This window comes from Dipodomys spectabilis, unplaced genomic scaffold (genome assembly GCF_019054845.1).
Source record: "Dipodomys spectabilis isolate Male_0828 unplaced genomic scaffold, ASM1905484v1 ptg000169l, whole genome shotgun sequence".
In the NCBI taxonomy this organism is placed as follows: Eukaryota; Metazoa; Chordata; class Mammalia; order Rodentia; family Heteromyidae; genus Dipodomys; species Dipodomys spectabilis.
Genome location: NW_024870846.1, coordinates 4,607,928 through 4,625,444, shown reverse-complemented (window position 1 = coordinate 4,625,444; position 17,517 = coordinate 4,607,928).

Here is a 17,517-nt window from a genome sequence, read left to right as displayed (position 1 = left end):
CAGCAAAGTAATAGTAGAGGAGCAGAGAGAGAAGAATGTCAGAGACTTCATCTCTGTGTAACATTTACCTCTATAACATGAGAAAGCAAGGTTTCACCATTCTGTCTGAAAAACTTTGAAGAATAAAAGATAAATTTGCTAAGCAAAAGCTAGTACCCTTCAGGACATTCAAAAGAGAAACAACTGATCCTAATAGCATCTATTGATGTTGTTTTCCATGTCTGCATTATTTTGGCTTTGGTTCAAAAAGTTAAGAAAGTAAGAATAAGGTTGCCCATTTAAATATGCAGTAAAAATAATGCAAACATCGTGCCTTTCATTCTAAGCTGGGATCTCACACAATCATTCCCAATGTAGCTATCAAAAGGAGAGCATTAGTGTAGCAGGGACACTGGTTTATAAAGAAAGATCCGCATGTGGTTCATAAGAGGTAGTCACTACACTAGTTTTTCTATCTGAAAAATGGTATGCTGAACATAAAATGCAAGGCAATGAAAAGAGGCCAGCTAGATTTCTTTTAATGGGTCTAATTTTATCCTAACATTTTTTCTTTTCTGAAAAGAATGGTTTTCAGTTCATCATTTGCTTCTTTAATCTCAAATTTTGCTAAACTTTAGATTGACTTGTAAAACTTCTTCCATCAAATAACTGGGGTTTTGCATGCTTTCTTCTTTCAACCAATTAAATTTTTACTCTCACATGCCCCTGTCATAATAGATATTTCTTGTCCAACCATCCTGTTGTCATTAACTTCCAGCATTGTTTTCTAATAGTTAAAGTCCAGTACAGCTTCTTCCCACAGAGAACTCATAATTCATTTTAAAAATATAAGCTATCTACACGATACGTAATCCTACAAACCAGGAAATTATGCATTTACCAAGACTAAGATCTATATCTGCTACCAAACTGAAGTAATCAAGGCCATCTTATTTAGAAGAGGTGTACATAAATGGGTGCTAAATCACAGGACAGACTAAAAAAGACAGACATTGCACACAAAATGAAAAAGATAACTGTGACTGCCCGAAGCGGAAATGTCAAGAATGTATTATAGTTTCTTTTTTTTTATTGTGAAAATACTGTACAGAGGGGTTACAATTACATGGGCAAGATAATGAGTACATTTCTTATCAAGCATTGTAGCCTCCTCCTTTGTTTCCCCTTCCCATCCCTTCCCATCTTCCCCCTGCCCCCCACGCCAATCCTCCCCAGCCCGCCCCCCCCCGCCCCACCAAAGTTGTAAAGTTCGTTTTCGACATAACGACTTGTACATCTCATTGTTGCAATGGGTCCACCTGTATCCCTATTTAAACGATTTGTTTTTCCCCTTCCCCTCCACAAATTATACCAACATCAAATACAGTGAAAGCAGGGGTAAGAATGTATTATATTTTCAAAGACAGTGAGGAAGCCGATTTGGTGAAAGGGAAACATTTTTCTCAACATCTTTAGTCATTGAGTCTTACTAAACTTTCCAGAATGTTCAAGACCGGGAGTGACTTCCCTCTAGTCATTTTAAAGTCCACTCCTCAAAGAAATACAGTAGAGCCAAAGAAAGTTTCTCTTGCTTCTAAGTCATGTCTCACAATAGTCACCCCCCTGGGAAGAACTGGGAGATGCCCTCATGCAGTGTCACCAGTCCTCCACCACCAGTGGGAAGAAACCCTTCCATACAGACATAGGTCACTTCTGTCTCAATTACTAGTGATACTTGAACTAATTAATTCAAGTAACTTCCTTGTACTTCCCTGCCCCATTACACAGAAGTCACAAGCTTATTTCACCTTCAAATGAGCCAGACATGCATGTCATACTCAGACCTATGGAATGCACACATTGACGCTTTTCTTTTCCAGATGAAAAGGCTTGCTCACTGTGCTGTGAATGGCAAAGCGACGGTCTTCAAACCTGGTTTGGAAAACCCTCAAGTGCTCTGGCACCAATACTACCATCACCGGTAAAGATCCAAGGCCTGGACTGCACCCACGAATGAAATCAAAATCAATTGCTGTCTCCTGCAGCTTCTTCTCTTACACCCAAGGCTCTAATAAGAATAAGTTCAAATTGATTGCCCAAGCCAGTTAAACACTGTCCCTGGCCAATTATATGACACATTCGCAACATGATTCTTCTGATGGTGAAGCTGGATTACCCTTGCTCCTCACCATGGCAGAATATGCAAGTTCCAGTAAATGTCTAATAAATGCATGCAGAGTTCACCAGTGACCTGCCCAATTACAGTTCTTACGCACATACGAAAGACTTGGTTTTGTTGCACATCTCTTCGATCTGCTATAGCTCACAGAGGAAGTGGATAGGGAACACGCAAGTCACTGCTGTTGTGCAAATTGATTAAACAATCTCCGCTTTCACAGTGGATTTCCTCAGCTGAGCTCTTGCCTTGTGGACCACATCACATGACTCACATTCCACATGAAAAGTAGGTGTGAGACACACTTGAGTCAGCTCGCTATCCAACAGTGGGTGCATCTACAGAACACGACTAACACTCAACTACTGAGGTGTTTTCTCCTCTCGAAAAAATCATCTAACCTGTAATTTAAGAGAGAATGATAGGACTGTAGACTCCTAATTAAACTTTGGAGAGTCTCTTGACTTTCTTAAATTAATAGTATAGGAGAGCCTGGTTTTCAAAAAGGACCATAACTTTTCCTTAATTTTAAACAAAATTTCAAAGTATCTTTTATTCATATTCAGAAAAGGATAAATGGAAGATCAAAAAGCAATAACACAGCCCTCACTAGGCCCCAGCCCCTGAGGGAACCCTTGCTCTGCCTTTCTTATGTTAGCCGACCTTTTCCTTTTAGTATTCATGAAAACTTAGCAAATAATCACACTGAATTGATTTCAGGGACACACATCCTTTGCTTCCTGCCTGAATCGAGAAGCTGGAGCATGGGTCATGTGACACAGGAATGCCCTTTCATTCTATCTTTAGTCAAAGCAACAGTACTCAACAAGTAAACGAGCCTCCCCAGAGAACCTCCCATCCCATGCCTTGCTATTCATCCTCCTCTGTCTACATGGAGCTCTTGTTCTCCTTCAAAGAAAATTCTGGGGTTATGGAGAAAATTTCAGGTGCAATGAACAGAAACCACTTCGCTTGTTAGACAAGAGGATTTTTAAGGCACTGAAAAGTAGAAAGTTAATATGAGGAATTATTCAGTCTCAGTAAATCACCTTTAAGTTTAACATCTTAAAAGGTTCTATCAGACATGGTGCCCTGCATTTATGCTGTGTTTATCCTCATATCATTCACGGGCTCCAATGATGACGCCCTGACTGAGAAAAACAATACATTACAATGCAAGATTGAATCACAGCTATTTATTTTCACTTTATAAGACAGACAGCTAAGAGATAACTTGTTCAAAGGAATGCAAAAGGCAATCAAATGTCATGAGCCAGATAAGCCAGCTGGCACTATCAACCACACCAGGCAGGCTACCAATTTATAATTCAAATGTTGGAATGTTTATCATTAGGACATCCAACTTCCTAGAGCGAACATTTATTGTTTGCCAGTGATAGGAGATGAAATGCTATTATATTCCATTTAGGGGTAGCAAAAGAATAAAAGGCTAAGCAACCCACCATCCACAAATTACATGTCCACAAAAAGCATCCTCATGTGATAGCCACTTCCAAATAAATAAGATATGCTGTGATATAAAATAGAAGATAAGCAACAATCTATTTCCACAGTCAGAATGCCTGGGATTCCTTGTGTGATGCAGGGTGCAGTTCTCTACCGTGCCTTATCTAAAACTGGTGTGCGGATGTGTGACTTGGTATGATCCATGATTAGACTGCTTTAGTTCGGATTGACCTGCTACCGGTCAAGAGAGCAGTAGCTAGACTGGCGCGTGACCCCTGAACAAGTGTGTTTATAAATTCCCCTGGCTTGGGTGCTAAGGTGTAGAACTGCTGCACCCTGGAGACACCAAAGCACTCAGAGATTATGTAGTTCTTGGAGCAAGGACACTATAAGGAGATGACTAAAAAATTAGAACTCGGTCATTCTTGACCTATTTTTTGAATTTTCTACTGATCAGAAAATTCAAATTTCAACAGAACTGATTAAGTGCAAGATTAAGAGAGAACTACCAAACACAAGGAACAGACTAGCCCCAGGTGGGAAATGAGGGGACCAAAAGGAAACAGCAGGCCGGGCACGTTGGAAGGAAAACTCAGGAAATTCAAGATTCATTGCTAATTTTCACATGAATTCCCAAATATTGTTTTCTTCTTTGTCTCCAACCAGCTGTGCTTTTTAATAGGACAATTATTTGCTATTCAGATGGATTCCAATTATTTATTTAAAAAAAAGACTCCCATAGGATTATCATCAGTCTCTTTGAGAGAAATTTCCCATCATGTGGCACCTACAAGGTGACCATGATTGTATAGAATCTCCTTATTAATAACCACCATTCTAACAAGAAAGATGTGATTGTCTATCACCTTAATTTAAGTAGAGACAGGGAACTAATCAAATTTGGTATGATGGGGAAATTGAATATGGATAAAGCCATAGGAGCAGCACTTTCCAGCAGCCTGGACATCAGAACACGAAGGTCAGTCACAAAGAGGTGAGGCACAAACTGTCTCGGCTGGAAACGAGTTTATTGAATGTCAGCAAGGCCTCTGGCTGCTCATTAGCTGTGAGGACTCCACAGAGGAAGACAGAAATGGGTTCTTTTATTACTACTTGAAAGAAGCAAAAATATGGTATTCACTGTGGTGCGTATTGAAGATATTGATTTACTCAAAAGATTTTTTTAAATGTAAACCATGTTTGCATTTGATACAAAGCAATCTGAGGGTGTGTGTGTGTGTGTGTGTGTGTGTGTGTGTGTGTGTGTGTTTCTTTTGGAGTTTTAATGGAAAATTCTATTGCTGTGCATGGGCCTACTATCTGCAAGTTCAATCATGGATAAAGACAATTGGTAGCTGTAAAATTTAATGCCATTAAGTCTGTTTCTCCATATTCTCTTTCAATGGGATTATTCACATCTATGTCAAAGAGGCTTGCCTCATTTTTACTTCTTCTTTAGATGAGAAAAAGCATCAAGTCTCTATTGTAAACAGCCTAAGAATCCTACACTGATTTCAGGAGGCGTATCCACTTCATTATTCATTACATTCTCTAGCTGAATCATGTTTTCTGTTTTTAAGAGTGTCCTGGAAAAGTCAGGTTAAATCATAAACGCCCCTCAGTGCTCACCTGAAGTGAGGCAGAAAGCACCGTCCCCCCACAGTGCCCTGGGAAATCAGAGGATGACCCACTTCGCACCAAAGCCAATGCCATGTTCTTCAGTCCTCATTCTCTTTGACGTCCGGTGACACAGCAAATGTTTGCCACCCTCTCCCCACTGAAGCGCTTCCTCTGGCTTGTCTGTGGTCCCCGACATTTCCTACAGTAAAGCAAGCTGCATCCCCTCCAGGCTACCTGGGGGCCACCTCCCTTTCCCGGGCTTTACCTGTGTGTTTTCCCCACATCTGGAGTCCACAGGATACCCTTCTTCCATGTCTGCTATGATGTCCATCCTTGAATTAGACTTCCTTACCACCTCTGTGTATTTGAGGATCAAATCTTTGACAACTCATCCTTCACCAGTTCTAGGACTGTACTTTTATCTTCCTATCACATAGAATTTTCTAGGAAAAAGAATGGGGTTGTCATTTTTAACAGAACTACAAGCCCAAAGGGTTAGCATCCCATATGAGTTATTTTGCTCTAGTTTTTTTCAAAGCAATACTGATGATTGAAGATTTTGTCAAAGCCGAAGCAACAAAAGACCAATTTTGCAAGTAATTGGACTACTTTTTTGCCAATATCCTCTGCATCTATTTTTAATTAAAATTATTAGTCTTATGGATGGCAAAGATTTTCCAATTTTTTTGAGTATTCCACATGGTCGCATACCCAAATGTTCCATACTTCCTGCCCCTGATTTTATAATCAAGAATGCAATCTAAAATTACAGTCTTGTCTGGGGTAGACTGAGCACAGAGGCTGCCTCCACTGAAAGCACCCTGTCTCAAATTAGACATGGCTCTTAGGAAAACAGATCATAAACAGCATCCATTCTACTCCTGAGTAGGATTGAGTGGTCCTTCCTGTACCACCTGCCTTGCACCACCAGGAAATAGAAATTCAGCAAATCCCCAGCCCAGGAAAGTGAAAGTCTGAAGCACTAAGAAAGGAAGACAGATCCTGAGCAGACATTTTTCTCTGCACAGAATTCTACCTCTCTCATCTTCACTCAGAAAAGTGTGTCCCTGTCTCTCTCATCTTCACTCAGAAAAGTGTGTCCCTGTGCATCTGATCATGAATTTGCTACTTTAATTCACACTGCATTTGCATCAGTCGGAGCAATAGATATGTGAGATCACTGCAGGTCAGCAACTGTGAAGAAGACTCCTCCAAGTCTAGCCCCACAATTCAACGTCTCTCTCACCCTGGGCAGTGCCTTAGCTCTTTTCTGTTTATAATAACAGTACCTTTGCCAGGGCTGGTTTGTGGCTGGGATGACACAATTCACACACTTCAATGGCACTATCTACATCTGGGAGCCCTTGTGAGAGTGGAATGAATCCAGTTGTGTAAAACAGTGAGGAACACTTCCGGGTCCAGTGGATAGCCAGTAAAAGTCAATCCGCACCATCTTCATTGGTATTTCCTGGTATCATAAAGCTAGTAAAAGTTTAAGCAGATTCAAGCATCCTGAGACACGCTGTGATGCTCATATTTAATGCCCACACTCTCTGCAGGAGGCCAAAGCAGAAATGGCCCTGGAACAGATCATGACAAAATGCCCCCAGTCCTCCTCACAGACAGGCGTAAAGGAGAGAGGAGCCAGGGTCTCCAAAGAGGAAGTGAAAAGACACTTTCAGGAACGAGAGGTTGTTGGACACTGGAACAGAGGAAATGCCTGTGGTGTCATCAGTCATGACAAGAAACAGGTCCTTTCTAGAAAATGTAACAGAGCGTGAGGAAATAATATGCTCCGGTCATTTTTCATCCATCTGGAGGACCGAAGGAATTACCACACACATGGAACGACTCTAGGAAGCTCTAGCCATGGCAAGATGTGTAAACAACCTGACCTGAACAAAAGCGGGCACCCTAGGTCCTGGAAACAGAATGGACAGACAGCCACATCACAGGCCTGGATCAAAAGAACAAGTGTACCTACTCAGTCCTCCAACCCCGTCACCTGGCACATGGTCTCTTTAGGAGAATAGGATTTGCTTGTGGTCACTCCATGGGACGGTTACAAGTTTCAAATACAACACGGGTGGCAAGTATTCTAAGCAGAAAAAGCATGCAGAGAATGTGCATTATCTTCTAAGTCGTATTCTTTTCCAGAAGGGTTTAGAATGCCAAGATCCCAAAAGCTTTGTCCCTCTGAAGTCCGTGAGTTGGTTTGTGTGAAAGGAGTCCCTTTCTAGGAAGGAGCTCTTCTTTATCTTCCATTCCTTTTTGTAAAGAAAGAAATGTCTCTCCTGTTATTAGAATTGTTCACTCTGTGTGTGAAGTCACACTCAACTCGCGTGAGTTCACACTTTTCTTTCTCCCACTTCATTCTGAGCCAGATCATTTTTCTACTTCTAATCCAACCAATGAGCAAGGATGTCAAGGAGTACTGAGCGGCTTCCGAGGCCAGAGGCCCCAGACCACACAGGGTCCTCAGAGAATCCTACCACATTTACCAGACGATTTTCACCATCGTGGTGAAACTCCAATAAGAATGACACAGTGCCTTCCAGATACTGGGATCAGGCAGCGAGTGTTCAAATAATGAAAAGCATCTGGATATGGGAACAGTCTTTCACGGTTTGTTTGTTGTAGTTAGACATCGTGAGCAATCCTCTGCATTTGTATTTTATTGTAATTCAATCCAAAAATATTCCAGAAAATACTGTAGAATTAAAACATCAGCAGTGAACATTGGCAGGTATGGTGGCAAATAAAGAATTATATGTTTTTAGAAAGCTGTTTTCTCATCAACCTGAATCTCTGTCGTTATTGACTGGCCTCTTAACTCACATCTATAGATTATCATATCCTAATTCTGCTCAGCATGGCTGGAGCTGCCCAGCCAGAGTCACTAACCACCCTAGATCATGTTCTTACCTTCCAGCTTCTCATTGGATTTTGTCAGTAAGATGCAGTAGCAGAAGGAATTGAAGCTGCAGAGATGGAGGTTGGGGGGTTCATACCTTCTCTATTTTTCTTCCGTATTCTTTGCCCTTAACAGCATCTCTGGAGGCATGATGTCACTGTCTTCATCTCCTCAGATCCCAGCAGAAACTCACACCAGGCAGGCCCCACCTGTCCAGCCAGCCGGATGGCTAGGACACTTTTCTTCCGTGATTTACTGATCTGAGTGGCTTCGCACCAACCCTGCTGCGGTCAGGTAGTTTCGGTCCCCTGCATAAGCACCCCTCACAGGACCCGGCAGGGAAGAGAGAGACACTGGTGACATTATTTTCTTCCTATTCTGCTCTGGCATCTGTGTCTCATGTTTCCTACTTTGCAGAACATCTAGGTTTTCATTGCCTTTCATGAATCCCAACTCACACATCACTCAACACCAGGACTGGTCCCAGAGCAAACACCAGCCAAAGCTGAGAGTCCAGTATTGATTTGCTGACTTCTTTGAGCTTGAATAGAGTGATCTCTTTATTAGCAGTGAAAAGCAGATGCTTAGTAAACCATGGCTTGAACGAGCATTCTGACGACTCCGTTCTCCTTGGGTAGCTTGAGCTCAGAGTTCCACTTGAATGCAGGGCTTTGGGAAAACAAGAAGCTACTTCACTTGACTGTAACTCTCAGGGATGATGGTTCAAAGGACTCTGAGATAAGCTAGTTACTTCTAAATACATGAGATATTCCGAGAAAAAAAATTATCACCTCAGGGCATTAAATTCCCAGCTCGATGCAAGTTCAGAAAACTAAAGATCTTTTCCAGTAGAGGAGGTTTTAAAAAAGAATCGAAACAAAATGATGCCACATCTTGGAGTGAGAGGGCATGCCAAGCTGAGAAACTGTGATACATGGTAAACAATGAGATGCAATACCCATTTGTAAGACGGGCACAGAGGGGTCTTAACAGCATCTGGAAGTAAGGCCACTGCCCTGAGCCTCCGGAGATCCCAGGTGAGAGCAATGGCAACGTGTACCCACGGGGCCACTGGTGAGCGGCTCCATCGCTGTGGTCTGCCCCATGGGAGAGTCTCCAAGCCCCTGGGCAGAAAATGACCAAACTCACCATAACTGAGTCTCAGCCTCTCATTCGGGATCACACACAGCAGGCTGAGTCCCTCGGCTGACAGGAAAAATGGCTCCTCCTAACATTAGCACTGTGTACCCCATCACTCTTCTCCCAGCTCTCCCTGGAGAGACCATGGACCTCCCCTTGAGTGGCGCACACACAAGCATCCTGGGGCCAGGATTCCACTGACCATGACTTCTAGGCAATGTCATCTCTGATCAGAGTGTCTCAGACTTGAGATCATTACGGATTCTGATCCAAGTCTCCTTCACAATTGCAGGGCGTCTCCCACACCGAATGCACCACTGGTTATGAATACTCAGTAATTGCAGAATGCTGGCACTGGCGCCTAGGAAGCAAGCTCCATGGATGTCCCTGGGGAGAGCAGCAGGTTGGCTCCCAAACAGGAAATTAAAAGCCGTATTCTATGTTTGGGGAAACTTGGACGTTCAGTTGTAAAGGAAATCTGAAAGGTAATTCTCAGTGACTAATATCACAACTCTACTTAATTCACCTCTTTCGTCTAGGTGGAAGCTGGCTTATATGTATAAAGGATAGTGTGCCTTTCTAGGAGAGTGAATGTGGTAATTGGTACAGCGTTCAAGTTTGCTAAAAAGGCCATATGTGCAATCCTGGGGGGCTAAAATCGAGGTTGATTCAGATTCACCTGCTGGCTTCCAACTTTCTATGTACTTTTTATCTATCTAATTGGCTCTGTGATCTATGACACTACTGCTACAAGTCTGTAAACTACCTTTTGCAGACAGCCTTGCCCACCGTCTTGCTGTCTGTTTTGCTATTTGCAGGAATGAGTGGAACAGGGAATGACAGGAGGGAAGACGAAGCTCCAGCCTCCTTCTGTGGGCTGCCTTGGGGTGGCTGCCCATGCCGTTAATGAAGCACGCCATGTCCACAGTCATCACTGGCCTATGGCCTGTCACATGACCACAGCACTGGCCACAGACCCTCTTCACAGACTGCATTGCTATGTATGCTAGCAACACAACAAGTATTCCTGGAAATCTGGAAGAAAGGAAAACAGTCTTTTCCTTTGAACCCCTCAGACTGATGAAGCATTTCATCTCTGGGTTATATCACCTGACCTTGATCTTTCTTCTAACACTTGTAATGTCTTGATCTTAAACCCCCTGTGCATGCAGTACATAATAAAAAAAAATGTGGAGGAGTTCCGGGAAGATGGCGGAGGAGAAGCTGGAATCTGAACAAGCTCTTGCATAGAAAACAGTTTCAGAGTTCCAGTGAACAGTCCCAAGCCAGAGAATCACACCAAGTGTGCCATCACAGGACAGAGAGTTAGTCAAGAGAGGGGAAGCCAAGCAGACACATCTGAGCGTCTGCCAGCAGCTGCTGCTGCGGCGGCAGGGTCGCAGCGGCGACCGCTGCCGCGGCCATACCTGAGCGCTCACACAGAGAGTCCCGGACGAAGGAGCCAGACGCAGCGGGCGAGCGGATTCTACTCAACACCAGCAAGAACCGACAAGGAGCGGACAACTTCATCCTGCACTTTGCAGACCAGAGACGACCCAGGATCCAAGACTCACCCAAACTGACTTAAGAAACCAATCAAGCCACAGGACCTCAAGTTGACCAGAGACTCCAACCACACTCTGGTTACAGACAAAAGGGAGATACAGGACTCTTCCCACCCATCCCCCCCCCCAAAAAAAAAAAATCAAACACATTTTTTTTTCTTCTTCTTCTTCTTCTTTTCTTTTTTTCTTTTTTTTGTTTTTTTTTTTTTCGTTTTTTGTTACCTTATATATATAAAAAAAATTTTTTTGCTTTTCTAAAACTTTTATTAATCTTTAATTTTTGCCTCTTCTGAAAAAATAATTGTTTTCCATTAACTTTTTTTTTTTTTCCTTTTCTCCTCTTATAATTTTTATTTTAGGAATACGTGAATGTGTGTTCTCCTTTCTTTTCTTGTCTTCTTTCTCTTTTTCTTTCATTCTTAATTATCTTTTTGTTTTTTGTCTAGCTCTACTGAACTTCTGATCTTTTCTTCTCACTTTCCTATCCTTTCCATCTTTTCCTCTTTGTTCTTCTTTATGTGACTTAACGCTTGTCCTGCACATCCTCAGATAAACCTGTAGTTAACCAGTAGACCCTACCCCCCATTGTGTACACACTTAATCCACAAACTTATTACTCAATTCAAAACCTCTGAGACTTAAATTCATTAATAGCAGTACTACCTCTTTATACCTATATAATATTTTAAGCATTTTTTTAAAGTTTTTCACATCTCCTCTATGTCCCTCCCTTTCTCTCAACATATTCATATTCCTCTATAAATAGATGGTCTTTTAATCTCTAAAATAACATTAATTTTTACGTTTCTATTTTTTTTCTGGTCTCTTTTCATTCCCCTTTCCCTTTCTTCTTTTTCTCTCTCTCTCTACTTGCATCCTACCCAACCTATTTCCTGCACTGTGATTAGGACATAGTTAACTCTCCCTGTGCCTCCCCACACCAATCTATTCCTATTTTTTACCCACATCTCTCCCTAACCCTAATAATTTCTGGTTTTCCAAATTCTTCTCTGCGGTTTGAAGTCCTTTAACATATAGTTGTTTGATGTCGAATAGATGTATCTGTTGAACTAGATTGTATCTGTAGACTATTGACTGTACAAATGCAAACTTTGATTGATGGTTGCCTTAAGATAGTGTTCTAGCACAAAACTGGTGCTATCTTCATCTCAAATGGGCAGAGTAAGCCGGAAAAACACAAGAAAGATGGCAAATTCGGGTATCTCAATTCCCAATCTTGATAATCAGGGGTTAGAACAGATAATGAATAATCCAGAGGAGAGTTCCCAAACAGCTCTACAAACACTGCTGGCAAACATGATAAATGAAAAGTTTGACAATGTACAAAGGACTCTGTATGAGCGTGACAGGGAGAGAGAGGAGGCATCCCAGAAGTTTATACAAGAATATCATAAGCGTGAGGAAGCTACTCAAAAACTGATACAGGATTTGCGTGAACAACTTGAGAATACTCAAAGAGAAAGGGAGGAATGGCGTGAGCAGGCTGAGAACACTCAAAGAGATCTGCAGGAATCCCACGAATGGGAGGAAGCTAATCAAAGAGTAATACAGGAATTGAGAGACCAGGTAGAGAACACACAAAGATCACTAAAGGCATTCATGGAATCCATTAACAAAGAGCTGAAGGAAGTCAGGGAGACCACAAAGGGAATGCTGAATAGAACCCAACAGAAGGAATGGGAGCCCAAAGAAACCATAACCAATCAACTAAATGATTTGAGGACAAACACTGAACACCAAATTAAGGAAGTAAAGAAATTCATACAAGACCTAAAACAGAGCTTCAACAAAGAAGTTGAAGCCATCAAAGCTGACCAACTAGAAGGAAAAGAGATAAAAAACAAAGTAGAGAGTCTTGACAGCAGGTTAGACCATGCAGAAGATCGAATCTCAGGGATTGAAGACAGCCTAGATATTATAGAGAAAGAACATACAACCATCCAAGACAAGTCCAAGAAATATGATAGATCTATCCAACACCTGGAAGACACCATCAGAAGGCCTAATCTAAGGATAATGGGTGTAGAGGAGCACCTAGAAACAGAAGTTAATGGTCTAGGAAATTTGTTTAACAGGATCCTAGCAGAGAACTTCCCAAACATGCAAAAAGATAGGCCTGTCCAGATACAAGAAGCCTTTAGAACCCCAAATAGACCAGACCAGAATAGGACATCCCACCGCCACATTATAATCCACACAGGATCAACTCAGAACAAGGAAAAGATCCTTAAAGCTGTCAGAGAGAAAAGGGTAATCACTTATAAAGGGAAACCAATTAGAATCACCTCAGATTTCTCAGCAGAGACAATCAAAGCAAGAAGAGCCTGGAATGATGTATGCCATGCCCTAAAAACAAACAACTATCAACCAAGAATACTGTACCCAGCTAAACTCTCCTTCATAACTGAAGGCCAAATAAAAACCTTCCATAGCAAAGAAAAATTGAAACAATACATCTCCACCAAACCAGCCCTACAAAAGATTCTTAAAGATGTCCTACACATAGAAAACCAACAAGACCGCAATAAAGGCCAAGAAACTGCACCCAAACTGAGAATCCAAGAACCATAGGAAGAACCCAGTTTTCGCATCCCCCAAGAAGGTAGATAACATGGCAGGAACTCCCAAATACCTCTCAGTCCTATCTCTTAATGTTAACGGACTGAACTCTCCAATTAAGCGACATAGACTGTCTTGTTGGATTAAAAAACAAGACCCTTCTATCTGCTGCCTGCAGGAGTCACATCTTGCCAGTAAAAACAAACACATTTTCAATGTTAAAGGCTGAAACAAAATCTACCAAGCAAACGGACCGCATAAACAGGCAGGAGTTGCAATCCTAATATCAGATAAAATAGACTTCAAATTAAAATTCGTGAAAAGAGATAAAGAAGGTCACTACATACTAATTAAAGGATCTCTCCTTCAGGAGGATATTACAATTCTAAATATCTATTCACCAAACAATGGAGCACCCAAATTTATCAAAGAAACACTACTTTCCCTCAAATCCCATATAGAGCCAAAGACATTAATTGTTGGGGATTTTAACACACCACTCTCCCCACTACATAGATCAACTCGGCAAAAACTCAGCAGAGAAACCACAGATCTAAACAGCTGCATAGATCAACTAGACTTAACAGACATTTACCGAACATTTCACCCAGCAGCATCAGAATACACGTTTTTCTCAGCAGCACATGGAACGTTTTCTAAAATAGACCACATTTTAGGCCACAAAGCAAACTTGTCTAAATTCAGAAACATTGAAGTTATACCTTGCATTCTCTCTGACCACAAGGGAATAAAATTAGAACTCAACACCAAAAGCCACCAAAGAAAGTCCGGTATCACATGGAGGCTGAACAACACACTGCTGAATCATGAGTGGGTCATGGAAGAGATTAGAAAGGAAATTCAAATGTTCATGCTATTCAACAAAAATGAACACACAAAATACCAGCTCCTCTGGGACACAGCAAAGGCAGTACTCAGAGGCAAGTTTATAGCTCTGAGCTCCTACATCAACAAATTGGAGAGATCTGAAACTAGCAATTTAATGACGCATCTAAACCTCCTTGAAAAAGAGCAGCAAGATAAACCCCAATCCAGTAGACGGAAAGAAATAATCAAAATTAAATCAGAATTAAATGAATTAGAATCCAAAAAATCTATAGAAAGAATCAACAAAACAAAGAGTTGGTTCTTCGAAAAACTTAACAAAATTGACAGACCCTTAGCAAATCTTATCAGAAAAAGAAGAGAAATTAATAAACCCAAATTAATAAACTCAGAGATGAGAATGGAAACATCACCACGGAAACAAACAAGATTCAGAACATTATAAGGGAATACTTCTCAAAACTGTATGCTAATAAGTTTGAGAACTTGACAGAAATGGACCTCTTCCTAGCAAATATTGACATGCCAAAACTAAACCAAGATGAGTTAAACTATCTTAACAGGCCCATATCAAGCATTGAAATAGAAACAGCAATAAGAGACCTCCCAGCTAAGAAAAGTCCAGGACCAGATGGTTTTACAGCGGAATTTTACAAGGCCTTCAAAGCAGAGCTCACACCAATTCTCCTCTAACTCTTCAATGAAATTGAAAGAGAAAGCTCACTACCGAACACATTCTATGAAGCCATCATAACCCTCATCCCAAAACCAGGCAGGGACTCATCAAAGAAAGAGAACTATAGACCCATTTCTTTGATGAACATTGATGCAAAACTTCTCAACAAAATTTTGGCCAACCGACTTCAACAATTCATCCAAAAAATCATACACCACCATCAAACAGGATTCATTTCAGGGATGCAAAGCTGGTTCAATATACGCAAATCAATGAATATTATTCATCACATCAACAGGAGCAAGAATAAGAACCACATGGTTATCTCAATAGACGCAGAAAAAGCATTCGACAAGATCCAACACCCCTTCCTGATGAAGGTTTTGGAAAAATTAGGAATCCATGGAACATTCCTCAATACAATAAAGGCTGTATATGACAAACCTACAGCCAGCATTATACTCAATGGTGAAAAACTAAAGCCATTTCCTCTTAACTCAGGAACAAGACAAGGATGCCCACTCTCTCCACTTCTCTTCAATCTAGTATTAGAATGCCTAGCTACAGCAATAAGACAAGATGCAGACATAAAGGGGATCCAAATAGGGAAAGAAGAAATAAAACTCTCCCTCTTTGCAGATGACATGATCTTGTATTTAAAGAATCCCATAGACTCCACTCCCAAATTACTCAAGCTGATTCAAAACGTTGGCAAAGTAGCAGGTTATAAAATTAACCCCCAAAAATCCATGGCTTTTCTGTATGCCAACAATGAGAAAAGTGTGGCTGAAATTAGGAAAGCAACTCCATTTGTAATAGCCCCAAAAAAATAAAATACCTAGGAATTAACTAAAGAAGTGAAGGACCTCTATGATGAAAACTTTAAAATCTTGAAAAAGGAAATCAACACAGAACTTAAAAAATGGCAAAACCTCCCATGCTCCTGGATTGGAAAGATTAACATCGTGAAAATGGCAATACTTCCCAAGGCTATCTACAAATTCAACGCAATACCTATCAAAATTCCACCCTCATTCTTCAAGGAAATAGAAGAGGCAATCCAAAAATTCATATGGAACAATAAAAGACCCCGAATAGCAAAAACGCTCCTCAACGGAAAGAACACTGCTGGAGGAATATCAGTACCAAATTTCAAACTCTACTATAAAGCCATAGTAATCAAAACAGCTTGGTATTGGCATAAGAACAGAACTCAGGACCAATGGAATAGAATTGAAAACCCAGAAATGAACCTACAGACCTATAGCCATCTAATCTTCGATAAGGGAGCTAAAACAATAGAATGGAAGACAGACAGCCTCTTCAGTAAATGGTGCTGGCAAAACTGGTTAACTACATATAGAAAACTAAAGCTAGATCCTTATATATCACCCTGCACCAGAATCAACTCCAAATGGATCAAAGACCTTGAACTCAAAGCAGACACTCTGAAAACATTACAGGATGGAATAGGAGAAACACTGGGTCTCCTCGGCTCAGGACGAAATTTTCTGAATAGAGACCCGGAAACACAACAAATCAAAGAAAGGTTGGACAAATGGGATTGTATAAGGTTGCAGAGCTTCTGCAGGGCAAATGACATAGCTAGCAAGATCAATAGAAAGCCCACGGACTGGGAGAAGATCTTTACTAGCCATACAACGGACAAGGGTCTCATATCTAAAATATACTTGGAACTCAAAAAAGTAAACCACCCAACAACAAATCCTCAAAGAAACAACTGCCCAATAAGTAAGTGGGCGAAAGACCTAAAGAGAAGCTTCTCTGAAGAAGAAAGAAGGATGGCCAATAGACACATGAAGAAATGTTCAACATCCCTAGCCATAAAAGAAATGCAAATCAAAACAACATTGAGATATCACCTCACTCCAGTTAGAACAGCAAAAATCAAGAACTCTAACAACAACAGATGCTGGAGGGGATGTGGACAGAAAGGAACCTTACTTCATTGTTGGTGGGAATGTAAACTTGTTCAACCACTTTGGAAAGCAGTATGGAGGTTCCTCAAAAGACTCCACATAGAGCTCCCCAACGACCCAGCAATCCCACTTTTGGGCATTTACCCAAATGATCACAAACAAGGCCACACTAAAGCTACCAGCACAACTATGTTTATTGCAGCATTATTTACCATAGCTAAGACATGGAACCAACCCAGATGCCCCTCAGTAGATGAATGGATCAAGAAGATGTGGTATATATACACAATGGAATTCTATGCCTCCATCAGAAAGAATGACATTTCCCCATTTGTTAGGAAATGGAAAGGCTTGGAAAAAATTATATTAAGTGAAGTAAGCCAGGCCCAAAGAAACATAGGTCCCATGGTTTCCCTTATTTGCAATATCTAGTATAGGTATGAGTCAAGCGGAAAAAGTCAGATAATGTGATGTTAGGAAAACAAAACCTCAAATATGTATTTTAATGTTTTTGTTTCTTTCATGCATGTGTTTCTAATGCATTTATAAGATTATTTCTTTGTTGCTTTGTATGTCCCTCCCCCACAGTGTAACCCCTGCTTTCACTATATTTT